Source organism: Ipomoea triloba, chromosome 10, assembly GCF_003576645.1.
Source record: "Ipomoea triloba cultivar NCNSP0323 chromosome 10, ASM357664v1".
Lineage (NCBI taxonomy): Eukaryota > Viridiplantae > Streptophyta > Magnoliopsida > Solanales > Convolvulaceae > Ipomoea > Ipomoea triloba.
In genome coordinates, this window is record NC_044925.1 from 4,362,021 (window position 1) to 4,377,549 (window position 15,529).

At 34.9% G+C, this 15,529-nt stretch overlaps 1 long non-coding RNA gene and 4 other non-coding genes across 5 annotated transcripts; 4 read left to right on the forward strand and 1 right to left on the reverse strand.

The window, feature by feature from the left end:
* Positions 1-286: 286 nt before the first annotated feature.
* LOC116033727 lies at positions 287-447 on the reverse strand. Its single transcript, XR_004100902.1, has one exon. It is a non-coding gene; the product is annotated as a U1 spliceosomal RNA (small nuclear RNA).
* Positions 448-3,181: 2,734 nt separating this feature from the next.
* Positions 3,182-4,352, forward strand: LOC116032795. Its single transcript, XR_004100791.1, has 2 exons — positions 3,182-3,842; positions 3,925-4,352. It is a non-coding gene; the product is annotated as an uncharacterized LOC116032795 (long non-coding RNA).
* Positions 4,353-6,787: 2,435 nt separating this feature from the next.
* On the forward strand, positions 6,788-6,949 carry LOC116033730. The gene has a single exon (XR_004100905.1). It is a non-coding gene; the product is annotated as a U1 spliceosomal RNA (small nuclear RNA).
* A 3,285-nt stretch (positions 6,950-10,234) lies between these two features.
* On the forward strand, positions 10,235-10,396 carry LOC116033729. Its single transcript, XR_004100904.1, has one exon. It is a non-coding gene; the product is annotated as a U1 spliceosomal RNA (small nuclear RNA).
* Positions 10,397-14,910: 4,514 nt separating this feature from the next.
* LOC116033726 lies at positions 14,911-15,072 on the forward strand. The gene has a single exon (XR_004100901.1). It is a non-coding gene; the product is annotated as a U1 spliceosomal RNA (small nuclear RNA).
* Positions 15,073-15,529: the final 457 nt, after the last annotated feature.

Genomic DNA, 15,529 nt, shown 5'->3' on the forward strand with positions numbered 1-15,529 from the left:
AATTGTAATATTCCAGAACCAAGAACCGGCGGTTCATAATTAAAACCAAACCAAAACCGGACTGCGATAGACCATATTTGCTACCACTTTGTATATACGTAATGTTGAGCAAAAAACCATATATGGTCCAGTTTGGACTGCATGGCAGTAATGTTTCTGGTAATGACATTTGTAGTACCATCCACCAAAACTAAAGGCTGAAGCAAATTTATATGCAAGAACAAACCACTTAACTCCCAGAGCAAATACAACATCACATCCACATTAAAACTTGAACTCAAGCTTGGTGGGGGCTGCGCGAACGCAAACCCCCTTGCCACAAATTATGACATAGGCTCTCCCATTAAAGGAGACCTTAGACTAGCACCCCTCCAATAGTGCAATGGAAGTCACTAGTCTAGGCCATGGCTCTTCTTGATCAACCATTGACCCTGTCCAGGTAAGTATTTGACAAGTAGTTATGAATTATCTATTTGTAATACATTTTTACCTTTCCTGTTTTATGAATTTTCGATGTGGGACAGCACACCTTAAATCATCTATGTAACGTACTCCAACAACAACGTAAACATCACTTTTAGCCCAAATCTCTAAAGCATATATAGATGGACAGACAATACGTAAGCAAAGGAATAAATGTGACTGGTGATTTGTAACTCCAAATTGCGTGTCTATTCAATTCGCGGATTCAATCGTATACACGTACTCCAGTTAACTAGAAAAGGATGGAAGATATACCTATGAAGTTTAATTATAAATTAGTTCAAAGTTCATTAATATACATCCATTAACTGAATAATGAGTTAATATCATCCAGGGTCCTCCGAATACAGTAATTTTGCAACGTTTAGTCTTAAATTTTCAAATTGACCATTGTGATCCTTTGACTTTTAAATTGTTACAATTTGTGGTCCAATTAAGTTAATCACCATGACCCTTCAACTATTAAATTTTAACCATTCGTGAATCGTGATCCTTCTAGGAGAACCATGGATCGTTACTTGGACCACAGATGGTAACAATTTGAAAGTCGAAGGACCATAGGTGGTCAATTTAAAAGTTTAGGATTAAACATAGTAAAATCACTATACTTGGAGGACCTCGATGGTATTAACTTACTAAATTAATGTGTAAAATAGTTTGTAAGTGTTAAGTGAATTTTAATATTAATAAGTAATTTTGAAGTCACAGGTTCAAATATTTGTATATATATGCAAATTTTTTTAAAACTTCATTACAAAAATAAAAATCAAGCGAGGACACATGACAATATATATCATGGACCAGGGTCTACATAATATTATGGACCCTGGATAGACACACGACAAGGTACAAAATTCATACTCATAAGATATTGAATTTCATAACAAAAGATGCACAAAATCACAACAGAAGACATATACACATATTATATATTTACTTATTTTTCCAATCTGATTTGGGCACATAATTTGTGTTCATAGGCATATAATTTCACAACACAAGACACATAATTCATAACATAAGACACATGCAATTACTAATTTGTTTTATGGTACAAAATTTATATTTTTAAGGTACAGAAATTTACAACAAAAACATTAAAACTCAAAACATAAGACATATACACATACACCAATAAGGTCCACAGGACATGTGAACTTTGGTCCATGGGATAAGGATTTAGGTATCCATCTCAGCTCCAGGGCAAGCCCTGATGATTAACGCATGCATTATGTGTCTTCACTTAGCAGATTATGTGCGTGTAAATAAATTAATTACCAGCTATGGACCTATGCTATTGGCTTCCTCTGAGGTGAGTAAAGCCGAGAAGCCATTAATATTGATGATATTCTTGTACATCATATGTATAGAATTATATATATCCTAGATTCCTAGTACAGAGTAGTATCAAATTAACAGTTGGGAGAATATATAATAGTTCGAATGAATTGAAGCAAGCTTGCAATCCTGTGGTTCTTGTAGGCTGGACTTCTTTGGCATATGATTTATTAATTTATAAGTAATTTATTAAACTCTCAATTATTTGTTATGTTTTTTTTTTAATATTAATATATAGTAGGGATATATCAGAGATTTTATAAAGTTTAATAAGAAAGTTTAAACGAACTAAACATTTTAATTAAATCTCCAAATAATTTAATTGTTATGTTAATGTAACACCAAATAATTTTTTGCAAAGTTATTCCATCAAATATATTCTCCGGCCTTGTTTTAGAAGAATCTATCCCTTTGAATTGGTATGATCTTCCTCCATACCTGTTGGAAGCCCAAATCCACTGGAGGGGAAGAAGTTAGCAGTCCACTCCCATAACATTTGTTGGATCAAATCAGATAAGATCAGTTCCCTCAAGTTTCTCTCCATCACTCCCATAAATACTTTACATAAAATAATCTAGGGTTTCGAAACTACACAAATTTGTCTTGTCCCCTCAAAATCCACACATTTTATAGGTAATGAATCCTTTCAATATCATCTATCAATTTGTTTTATGACTTTATCTATCAGCATTTATAATTTTTCTCGTTTATTTTTAAACTTCTTTATAATTCTGTTTTTCAAATATTATTTCCTATATTCCTTCTTCTCCCAAAAGATTGAATTCCCAATTTTAATGGCCACACACCCCAACCCAACAACACATTTGAAAGAATGTAAATAATGGTGACTCAATGACTAGCAGAAAGAGCGTGCCCGCAAGGGATCTGAAAGTTTTCCTTAATTTTCTGTATCTTAGCTAGAGGTGAGATCGTTTTTTGTTTTTTTCATTGTTACTAATGATGAATATTGTACGTAATATTGTAATATACTTATGATTGAAATTGTGATTTAATTTGATCTAATGTAAATATTATTGTAATACTTAGAGCTCGTTTGGTTCGCGGAAAATATTTGAAGGGAAGTGGCCGGAAGTGAAATTCCATGGAAAAGTAGTTACTAGGAAGATAGATTTTATTGTTTGGTTAGTGAAAAAGAAGTTACTGGGAATACTAATTCCACAGTTTAGTTGGATTTAGAAGGATAAGGAATAATAGGTAAAAAGACCTATATACCTTTATTATTATTATTATTATTAACCTAAACCAGTAAAGCACATGCTTTACCAACAACCCATATTATTATTACGGAGTATTTCAATTTGGGCCCAATAATGATAGTACAATTAGGTTTCTTCATTTTTCACTCCAACCCATTCTCTGGTAGAAGCAGTTGAAGCAGTCAGCAGAGCAAGAGAGCAGAGGCGGTGAGCGCAGCGACTAGAGATGCAGAGGAGGCGGAGGCGCGGCGATGGCAGATGCGGAGGCGGGCGCGGCGAGGACAGAGACGGCGAGGTGGAGGTGGAGGCAGCCGACAGCGAGGCGGAGGCGGCGACTGGCGAGTTTTCGAACACAGTGCTGGTGAACATAAAATGTTTGATTATATTTGATTTCGTACATAAAATGTTTGGAATTGAATTGGTGAACATACACAGTGTTGGTGTGCTGGCTTTCCAATTTCTAAACTTTGGCAGGGAGGAAAGAAGAAATGGAAAGAGGATGAAGAAAACAAAGGGCAAAATGGTCTTGCCAAATTAACTTTTGTTCCCAACAGCAAAGGAAAATAAAATCCGAGGGTCTACCTCGGATTTTGTTTTCCTGTAAAATGAGGAAGTGCTTTTCCATTGGAATATGAGTTCCAATCAACCAAACATGAGAAGAGAGTAATTTCTTTGAGTTTTAGGAACTCACTTCCCATGGAAAAAGAGTTCCTACCAACCAAACATGCCCTTATACAAATCTTACTTTTGAGACAACCAAGTTCACAACGAACCAAGAAGTTCAGACACGTGTGGCAGCTAAAGGTATTTCAATTCGATCTCCTTTTTTGTTTTTGAATCTGAATCGGATGTGTGTTTCATAAGCAATCTAAATCATCTTCTTCAGTTGGTGATAGCTCCATGACTGCACTTCACAAACTTATGGAACAACGCAACCAATTTGAGTGCCACGTATGTTTGCAAAAATCTCGTCTTCCACTCGCGCATGAAGCGTCTGGCATTGGACTACTTCTTTGTTCGGGATTTGGTTGCTAATGGTACGCTGGTTGTGCAACATATTCACTCAATTGCTCAGCTGACGGATCTTCTTACCAAACCGCTTGGTCGTCACCTTTTTCTCCACTTCCGGTCCAAGATTATCTTGTGAGGGCGTGTTAAGCCTATATATGGCTTCCTTATAGTTTGTTAGCTCTATTTCTATTCCTGGAGACTAGCTTAGTTGTAACTTCTCACTTTTCGTTCTCCTTTGTACACTATTTATAATGGGTTAACCTTTCAGTATTGAATATAACTTACAATCAGTTTATACTCTAATATAGTACTATCAGTTTATACTCTAATATAGTACTAATACTGGCCTGGCAAAATATTATGTAAATACTAAATAAGCATTGCCATATGTCATGTGCATATTACTTACTCTCTCCTACTCATTATTAATTTTTACTTGTATTGGTAATTGATTTGAATGAGAGTTTTTTTTTCCCTTGTGTTCTCACTTTTGTCATCCCTCACAAATTTTGGCCAAATATTACCAACGCTTTTAGGGCGTGTTTGAAAAGCAAGAAAATGCTTTATGGAAAATGAGTTTATTTTCTGTGTTTGAATGAACTCTTGGAAAACTGTGTTTAGTTCATTTTCTAAAAAATGAGTAGAAATGTATAATTATATATTTTTATTATTTTATTTAAAATAGAAAAATATATAAACTAATAGTATTTATTATAAATAATTTTTTTTAAAAAAACAAGGCCATTGCTTTGGTTTCCCGTGCTGGAAAGAGCCAGCGGACTGGTTTCCGCCGGACTGGGCTGGAGAGGGTCGTCCCTCCCTCCGCACAATGCCATTTTCTGTTTCCGAAAAATGACTTTTGGGCTTTTTGTCCGAAAGTCATTTTTCAAAAAAAATGGGCTCATTTTCCGTGGTCAACAGAAAACACAATTTCTATTGACGACATTTTCTGGATGTTCCCAAACACAAAAAGTCCAAAAAATGATTTCTGAAAATTATTTTTCAGGTTACCAAAAATAGCCTTAACTCACGAACCTATATATGTTGAGTTCTAATTAGTATAGGGTTTTTTTTTTTTCTTAAAATTAATTGCAGAAGCTTCTACCCTATAAAAACCTTTCGATTTCCGGATACATTATAATTGGGTGGCTGCCACTTTTGACTAATCCGTCCTTTTCTCTCACTATTCGACGTTTGTCCATCCATGCGTCTCTTTTTCATTGGCCCATGCACCTTGGGGCTTGGTTTTCATACCACCTTCTGAGTTAAAGGGGGTGTTCTGATGAATATTTGCCCATCTTCTTGAGGCAAGCCCATAATGAAAAGCTTTCTCCATTTATGGAGTTGTAAAGTATCTCGTTCCAGATGCACGCACTTGATTGGCGGCTAGAAGCAGGAGAATTTGGGTATGGCTACTGTTACGTTGGCCAAATGGTACAAAATTAAAGGACTTCTGGCATTTGCCAATTGCCGTAGATAAAAATTCTGTTGAGGTACCGTCTTGGATATTCATAGCGAGTGCCACACCACGTGCTAGCTGGATCGGAGGTCTTGGACGGGGTGTGTTCATAGGGCCACGGAAGACATTCTGACCAGTTGCCATTGAATTAAGGACTCACGCACAGGTCTTGCACGGGTTACAGGTGTACGTGCTCGTTGGGTTATGGAAGCCATTCTGACCATTGAAGTGAAGGATTCCCATTTAATTTAAAACATTCCTCGCACCACCTCTCTGCTCATAACTAGCTCTCTTAGCCTTGTCAGATAATATGCATACTCCACTAACAATATATTGCAAATGCTCCATCCTTCTCCTCAGTGTGTCATCACCCACTGAAGAATCAAAACCAAGGACTGCATGCATACCAATCAACTTCGCCATTCATCTTTCTCTGAGACCTCATATGGATCGATATTATCACTTCAAGTAGTTTAATTTGGATAGACCATCAAGGCCTGCAAATACATTTATATCTAGAGCATCTCCATTAGTTGTTTTTTCACAATATTTGATAATAGCTTATTTAGGTGGATGAGAGACGGGGAGGTAAGAGAAAGAATATAATGAGGTCCTCGGGTAAAACTTGGGTTTAATTTATCAGAGTTGTGGGATCCACTGAAATTAAACATGCCTCTTCTTGCTTTGCGTGCACTGCAAAACAAGCGGCCATCGTGCGCGTGCGCCAAAGCCTGGGTGTTTTTTTTTTTTTTTTTTTTTTTTTAAATTTCCTTTTTCATTTTTTTTTCTCGCATTTTCTCTTTTCTAATAATCACACTTGTAAATTTTTTTTTTCAAAAACTTCAACTATTGAGGATACCCTAATGTAGCAGAGTTGAGGAAGGATTTATGTTTTACAATGGGATTGTTCAGATGACTACTGCACAGATTTTAGCTTGAGGGATGCAGATTAAGTGGGAGAGAGAGAGAGATTCCAGTGAATGAAGAGAGTAGTTTGATTCAAGAGTTGGAGTTACAAATCACCAGTCACATGATTATAAACTCTTAAAGAACCAGTTACAGCAGAACAATCTGCCTAACTAAGCTCTGAATTTGGTTGCTTCTGAAGTGGCAATCTTGTAACTCGATCTTAGAAACTGTGCCAAGAGGATAAAGAAGGAGATATGCAAGAAGAGTCATGGGATATGTCGGTCACTCCATTGTTGTCCCACATCGAAAGTTCATCAAACAGGAAAGGTATAAAAGTACTATAAATAGATAAATCATAACAACTTAACACATACTTACCTAGACAGGGTGAATGGCTGATCAAGAAGAGCCATGGCCTAGACTAGTGACTTCCGTTGCACTATTGGAGGGGTGGTAGTCTAAGGTCTTCTTAAATGGGAGAGCCTATGTCATAATTTATGGAAGAGGGGGCTTGCGTTCGCGCAGCCCTCACCAAGCTTGAGTTCAAGTTTTAGTTTGGATGTGATGTGATGTGATCTTTGCTCTAAATGTTAGGTGGTTAGTACTTGCCCATAAATTGGCTTCAGCCTTTAGCTTTGATGAATGATACTGCAAATATCATTTCCAGTTTTAATAAATTTTTGTTATCTTCAGTCTTGTTTGATGCATTAGCTGGTGGTAGTATATGATTGGCTGAAACCAAAAACATTACTCTCATGCAGTCCATCGCGGTTCAGTTTGGTGATTCCGATTTTAAATTGAACCGCCAGTTTGAATTTTTTTATTTTTTATTTTTGTAAATTATATTTCTTATTTTTAAATATATGATGGGTCGGATTAATTCCAATTCCACTGAACATAACCTTTGTAGCTCTCATGTATTTTCACCAAACTAGTATACATAGAAGCTTCAGCTTCTTTGGAGCGCTTTACATGATGAATATGTGCGATATTGTCCTAGTACGGAGTAGTATCAAATTAACAGATTATTCTTTATCCATTTGAATAAAAAAAAAATTTCTTATAATTTTAGACCCTTTTAAACAGAGAATCTATAGAGACATTCAATTTTCCATCATTCTTAATTAACCTCTTTCGAGGTGAGGCTAATGAGGGGTGGAGTCAAAAAATTCATGTCGGGACACTCAACATGAGTACCAATTATACATGATATGATATTACTATATTACCATAAATAATTGTAGCATGTATTATCGCTAATAATTTTTAATGATATTTTTTAATTTTTTATATGACACAAAATATATACAATAATAATCATGCTTGTCACTCCTCTATCAAATAAAGGTTATTAATTATTTTGTTTGCAATTTTTTTTTAGATAATTAACTGATATTCATTTACTAATTAATTAATTTAATATTCCAAAGTTTGAGGGATAAGGACAAAACTTGTAATCACTAATTAAAGAACCAATATTAACATTAGTTTAGCAATTTTAAAACTAGCTAGGCAAAAACTTGTCTGAGACCGTCTCACCATGAGACGGGTCGGGTCGGGTCGGGTCAAGATGCAAATGTAACACTTATATGCACAAATGCCATACTTATATGCTCAAATGTAATACTAATCAGAAATAAAATTTTTGTTACTTATTAGGGTAAATGTAATACTTTTAACGGAAAATACAATACTTTTACATTTCGATTTAAAAGTATTAAATTTTTCCTCAAAAGTATTATATTTGCCCTTATAAGTGAGAGGCACTTGTCAACATTACTTATTATGAAAAATGTATTACTTTTACTCTTATAAGTAACAAAAATTGTATTTTTGATTAGTGTTATATTTGAGCATATAAGTGTGAGATTTGCACATATAAGTATAACATTTGCATGTTGTTTCGACCCGACCCGACCCGTCTCACCAATAAGGATCCGTGAGACGGTCTCACATAGCGTGACCCTTAAAACAAATCTTTTGAATTAGGAAATATAAACCCTAAAAGTGTAAATAAATAATAAAAATACATATTCACGAACCTATATATGTTGAGTTCTGATTAGTATAGGTTTTTTTTTTTTTTTTTTTTTTTTTTTTTTTTTTTTTTTTAAAAAAATTAATTGCAGAAGCTGCTACCCTATAAAAACCATTGGATTTCCGGATACATTATATTTGGGTGGCTGCCACTTTTGATTAATCCTTCCTTTTCTCTCACTATTTGACGTTTGTCCATCCATGCGTCTCATTTTCATTGGCCCATGCACCTTGGGGCTTGGTTTTCATACCACCTTCTGAGTTAAAGGGGGTGTTCTGATGAATATTTGCCCATCTTCTTGAGGCAAGCCCAGAATGAAAAGCTTTCTCCATTTGTGGAGTTGTAAATTAAAGTATCTCGTTCCAGATCATGCACGCACTTGATTGGCGGCTAGAAGCAGGAGAATTTGGGTGTGGCTGTTACGTTGGCCAAACGGTACAAAATTAAAGGACTTCTGGCATTTGCCAATTGCCGCAGATAAGAATTCTATTGAGGTACAGTCTTGGATACTTGTAGCGAGTGCCACACCACATGCTAGCTGGATCGGAGGTCTTGCACGGGGTGTGTTCATAGGGTAACGGAAGATATTCTTGCCATTGAAGGATTCCCAGGCCTTGCACGGGTGTACGTGCTCATTGGGTTATGGAACACATTCTGACCAGTTGCCATTGAAGGACTCACGCACAGGTCTTGCACGGCGTGTGCTCGTTGGATTATAGAAGCCATTCTGACCATTGAAGTGAAGGATTCCCATTTAAAACATTATATTCCTCTCTGCTCATAACTACCTCTCTTAGCCTTGTCAGATAATATACATACTCCACTAACAATTGCAAATGCTCCATCCTTCTATAACGCCTCCTCAGTGTTTCATCACCCACTGAAGAATCAACACCAAGGATTGCATACCAATCAATTTCGCCATTCATCTTTCTCTGAGACCTCATGTGGATCGATATTGATCACTTCAAGTAGTTTGGAGAGACCATCAAGGCCTGCAAATACATTTATATCTAGAACATCTCCATTAGTTGTTTTCTTACAATATTTGAGAATAGCTTTATTTAGGTACAGGAGAGAAGGGGAGGAAAGAGAAATAATATATATAATGAGGTCCTCGGGTAAAACTTGAGTTTAATTTATCAGAGTTGTGGGACCCATTGAAATTAAACATGCGTCTCCTTGCTTTGCGTGCACTGCAAAACAAGCGCCCATCGTGGGCATGCGCGTAAACCTGAGTGTTTTTCTTTTCTTTTTTTTTTTTTTTTACTTTCCTTTTTTCATATTTTTTTTCTCGCATTTTCTCTTTTCTAATCATACTTGTAAATTATTTTTTTTTCAAAAACTTCAACTATTGAGAATACCCTAATGTAGCAGAGTTGAGGAAGGATTTATGTTGTACAATGGGACTGTTCAGATGACTACTGCACAGATTTTAGCTTGAGGGATGCAGATTAAGTGGGAGAGAGAGAGAGATTCCAGTGAATGAAGAGAGTAGTTTGATTCAAGATTTGGAGTTACAAATCACCAGTCACATGATTATAAATCTTACAAAACCAGTTACAGCAGAACAATCTGCCTAACTAATCTCTGAATCTGGTTGCTTCTGAAGTGGCAATCTTGTAACTCTTAGAAACTGTGTCAAGAGGATGAAGAAGGAGATATGCAAAAAGAGTCATGGGCTAAGTCGATCACTCCATTGTTGTCCCACATCGAAAGTTCATAGAACAGGAAAGGCATAAAAGTACTATAAATAGATAAGTCATAACAACTTAACACATACTTACCTGGACAGGGTGAATAGCTGATCAAGAAGAGCCATGGCCTAGACTTGTGACCTCCATTGCACTATTGGAGGGGTGGTAGTCTAAGGTCTTCCTAAATGGGAGAGCCTATGTCATAATTTGTGGAAGAGGGAGTTTGTGTTCGCGCAGCCCCCTACCAAGCTTGAGTTCAAGTTTTAGTTTGGATTTGTGTTTGTTTTTGCTCTAAAAGTAAGTTTGAGTTTAAGTTTTAGTTTGGATTTGTTTTTGTTTTTGCTCTAAAAGTTAAGTGGTTAGCACTTGCACATAAATTGGCTTCAGCCTTTAGCTTGGATGGATAATGATACTGCAAATCTCATTCCCAGTTTTGCATGTTCTGCTACGGAATAATAATTTTTTTTTTAATCTTCAGTCTTGTCTGATGCATTTAGTTGGTGGTGTATATGATTGGGTGAATACCAGAAACATTACTCTCATGGGCGGTTCGGTTTTGGTTTGGTTCTTGGTTCCAATCCTAAACCACAGATTCCCGGTTCCGGAATATTACAAATTGGATGCCCATCATGAACTTATGTCGGTCATGAATTGCCTATTTTTCTTCAAAGATGTATGTAGATCATTAATCCATCATCTAGGTCCTTATTGATCCTTCTATTCGCGCGCGGGGACTCATATTAGATTGCTATTTACTGGTGTTTTCGTCTTAACACGAAATCGATGATGAGTTGGCTCGATAAGCCAACAAAATTTTAGGGTTATCCCAAATTATCTTATTACCAATCACAACAAATTATCTTATTACCAATCACAACATTTATCGAGAAACTAATAATATTTGTTTAAATTATCCACACTATTTTATTATCTTATTATTAATTTCTAATTAAATATAATTAAAAAAAAAACATAGCCAATCTTGATGTGCATGGGCAAAAGGAAGGGGCAAGTTAGCATTTTCTAGACTCTCCCAACCCCACCAATTAGCAAATTTGAATCCCGTTTACTAAATGAATAATTTCTCTAATTTTTTGAAAAACTAGAGAATTTTGGAGAATAAAAAAATAGAAAACACATGTTTCTAACACAGTTTTCCATTTTGAAAACAGAAAATATTATATAATTTTCTAGAAAATTAGAAAACTTTTAAAAACCATTTTCTAATTGGAAAACAAAATCATCTATCATTTATTTGGCTATATATTACTATAACTACATTCTAACAATTATCTAGTTACATATTTATTTATTATTATGATTGCATTCATTATTATATTCTTTTCCTTATCACCATATTATATTCTACTTGCATTTACTTATATAAATATAACTTATTTGCTACCAAGTTTTAGATTTTGATTGAAGTCAATAGATTGTTAGTTCAAAATTTTTTAGTTATGTTATATCGTAATAAAAGTTTTCTTTGCATATTAGAAATTGAAATTTTACATATATTAGACATCAAAGCAAAAATTATATGTATACAAGTCATTCAAATGAATATATTCAAAAATATTTGTTAAGGACAAGTTGTATTTAGTTTTGATGATACCAAAATATGTTAGGAATATTAATCCCCAAAATTTAAACTACTAGACAAACGCTTGTAAAATTCTAAGGACATCTAAGAACAACGTTATAATGCAACTAACACCGGAGAAATAAAAATGAGAATTGAAAGTAACTTAATTCAAAAGATAATAACCTTAAGAATATTTAGGAAGTTCTGTTGTAAATTTTTGGAAGCAACCAGTTAGCCTTGAAACCGAAAAGAAGGAGTTTAGAAGGTAAACTTTAGAAGAAGCCCGGAAGGCACACTAGAAAGAGTCCGGAAGGTAACACTCCTACAAGAAGTCCAGAAGGTAACTCAGAAAGGAAGTCCGGAATGTAACTCAGAAAGGAAGTCCGGAAGGCTCTCTAAGGAAGAGCATGGAACATAAAAAGAAACTTTACCAGAAGGTAAAGGAAGAAGGACGTTCGAAAGGTACACTACAGGAAGTTCCGGAAGGTGGAAATCTAGTTTCCAAATCACCTTCCGGATGAGTCCACCTTTCGACTAGATTCAAAAATCCAGATTAGATTTTCCAACGGTGGGCTAACGCATTGCTTAGTGCCCTAAAATAAAGAGTCATGGAAAATTTAAAAAGAACAAAAATCATAGATGATAAGTTCAAGTTAGTGGCTGAAGGAATATTACCACTAGAAGACAAAATGACACATGTTACTATGCCACTCAACCCATGCAAGCAAGTTTACAACACGAAGACCTATGTTTAGCATGGGATCAAGACTTAAAGAAATAATTTCCCTCCGATGAAATTATATCTCCCTCAATTTAGCACCATCAGGCAATTTACACTTCAGAATACGAAAAATATCTAGAAGTGCAAATCTGAGCGAAAGTTGAGAAAAAGATACAAATTTAGTATCTTACAAGAAAAGTATTCGTGAGAAAGAAAAAGAGGCAAAAAGGTTTACAAGCTACATCTAGAAAAAAAAGAAAAAAAAAATTACGGCAACTACGACAAATCAAGGCCAAGTCTTTTCAGTTGGAGAAATGTGTTTTACTTGTTCAACCCAATCAACACTCTACTTAGGAGAAGTAGAAAGAGGCAAGTAACAAGATGTGGTTTTGTGAAAAATTTGAGGCTTGGTGATCAAAGCTCAAGTGTTCCAAACTGTACTACAAAAGGAAAGTTAGTGCAATCCTCCTAACGAGTTTTTAAGGGAAGAATGGAAGTAGGCACAATTGACCGAATGACTTAAAAATCCCCTCTCTCTCTCTCTCTACTTACTACATTTACATACTGCTTATTTTTGTCCCACGCAATTAAACTAGCACTTCAAAGAAAATCAAACTGGTGCTTAACATTAAAAAAAAAAAGAAGGGATAAACTATTTTCCGCTGCGTAACTAATTTATTTACTCCTGCTTAACTCAAGCTTAAACATTATTAATTTTATAAAGTTTTTAAATCACTCAAAATTAAACTTTATTAATTTTATAACGTTAGTCTAAAAAAAGTAAATTTAGAAAAAATAAGTGTTAGTTAACAAGTTTTCTAAACAGAAAACAAACAATAGAAAATAGATAATGAAAAATGAAAAATAAAGAAAACAAATTTCCACTACTTCTGTAGCTACATCATTTTGCAAGCCCATATTCCTTTCAAGGACGGGGTTAGCCTCAGGGGTGGAGGTACGTGGGTGGGTAGGGGCTCCCCTCCACCCCAACCCCAATCCATCCCACCCCCAAAATTTTTACTCGTAATAAATATTTATGTATATATTAATATAATATGAATAAAATTCTCTTTTGGTCCACTCAATTTTTTTTTTTTTTAATTCTAATATGTATATACTCCATATTAAATAAGCCCAAAGCATACATTGAAGTTCAAATTCACCAAATAAAAATAAATAAATCAAGTAATTAATTAGTTAGTAAATATGTATTTTTATTATTTATTTACACTTTTAGGGTATACATTTGCTAATTCAAAAGATTAATTTTGAAATGGATAAACTAATGTTAATATTGGTTCTTTAATTCATGATTACAAGTTTTGTCTTCATCCTCAAACTTTGTAATATTAAATTAATTAGTAAATGAATATCAATTAATTATCTAAAAAAATATTACAACAAAATAATTGATAACCTTTATTTGATAAAAGAGTGACAAACATGATTTTTATGGTATATATTTTGTGTTATATAGAAAATTTAAAAATATCATTAAAAATTATTATCGATAATACAAGCTACAATTATTTATGGTAATATAATAATATCATTTCATGTATAATCTATCGGTACTATGTTGAGTGTGAAGGCATCAATTTTTTGACTCCACCCCTGATTAGCCTCACCTCGAAAGAGGTTAATTAAGAAGGATGGAAAATTGAATGTCTGTCTATAGATTCTCTGTTTAAAAGGGTCTAAAGTTATAAGAATTTTATTTTTTTCTCTTATTCAAATAGATAAAGAATAATCTGTTAATTTGATACTACTCTGTACTAGGAATCTAGGATAATTGTATACATATGATTTTGTGGTGCATGCTGGTTTATGTAGTGTACCTTGGAGAACACAATGGAGACAAAACCGCGAAAGAGATTGAAGGCCAATATCGCACATATATTCATCATGTAATTAAAGCGCTCCAAAGAAGAAGCTGAAGCTGAAGCTTCCCTGCTGCACAGCTACAAGAGTTTGAGCCTTCAAAGCCAATTCTTGAGCTTCCAACAAACTCCTTTTCTGTCAACTTCTTTTGCCCTAAGGGCATCGCTTTTATTACAACACTCCCTTCCTCAATTAAGGACCTTGTTGCATACACTATGACGAAATGGCGTAACAAATCTGTATTACAAAGCTGTAATATAATGTCCCATACAAGAAAGTGAGGCACAACTCGTCTTCAACTCTTGGAGTTACAAATCAGCAGTCACATGATTATAAACTCTTACAAAACCAGTTACAGCAGAACAATCTGCCTAACTAAGCTCTGAATTTGGTTGCTTCTGAAGTGGCAATCTTCTAACTCTTAGAAACTGTGTCAAGAGGATGAAGAAGGAGATATGCAAGAAGAGTCATGGGCTAAGTCGGTCACTCCGTTGTTGTCCCACATCGAAAGTTCTTCAAACAGGAAAGGTATAAAAATACTATAAATAGATAAGTCATAACAACTTGGAACATACTTACCTGGACAGGGTGAATGGCTGATCAAGAAGAGCCATGGCCTAGACTAGTGACCTCCATTGCACTATTGGAGGGGTGCTAGCCTAAGGTCTCCCTAAATGGGAGAGCCTATGTCATAATTTATGGAAGAGGGGGCTTGCGTTCGCGCAGCCCCCGCCAAGCTTGAGTTCAAGTTTTAGTTTGGATTTGATTTTGTTTTTGCTCTTAAAAGTTTAGTGGTTGGCACTTATACATAAATTTGCTTCAGCCTTTGGCTTGGATGGATGATACTGCAAATCTCATTCCCAGTTTTGAATGTTCTACTGCGGAATAATAATCTTCAGTCTTGTCTGATGCATTAGCTAGGGAAAGTATTTGATTTATTGAATACCTGAAACATTACTGTCATGCAGCAGTCCAAACTGGACCATATATGGCTTTTTGCTCAACGTTACGTATATACAAAGTGGTAGCAAATATGGTCGATCGTGGTTCGATTTTGATTTGGTTCCCCCGATTCCCGGTTTCGGAATAATATTACAAATTGGAATTGGCGGTTTCGATTTTAGTTTGAACCTTTTTTTTTTTTTTTTTAATTTTAATAATTATATTTCTTATTTTTAAAATAATTCAAA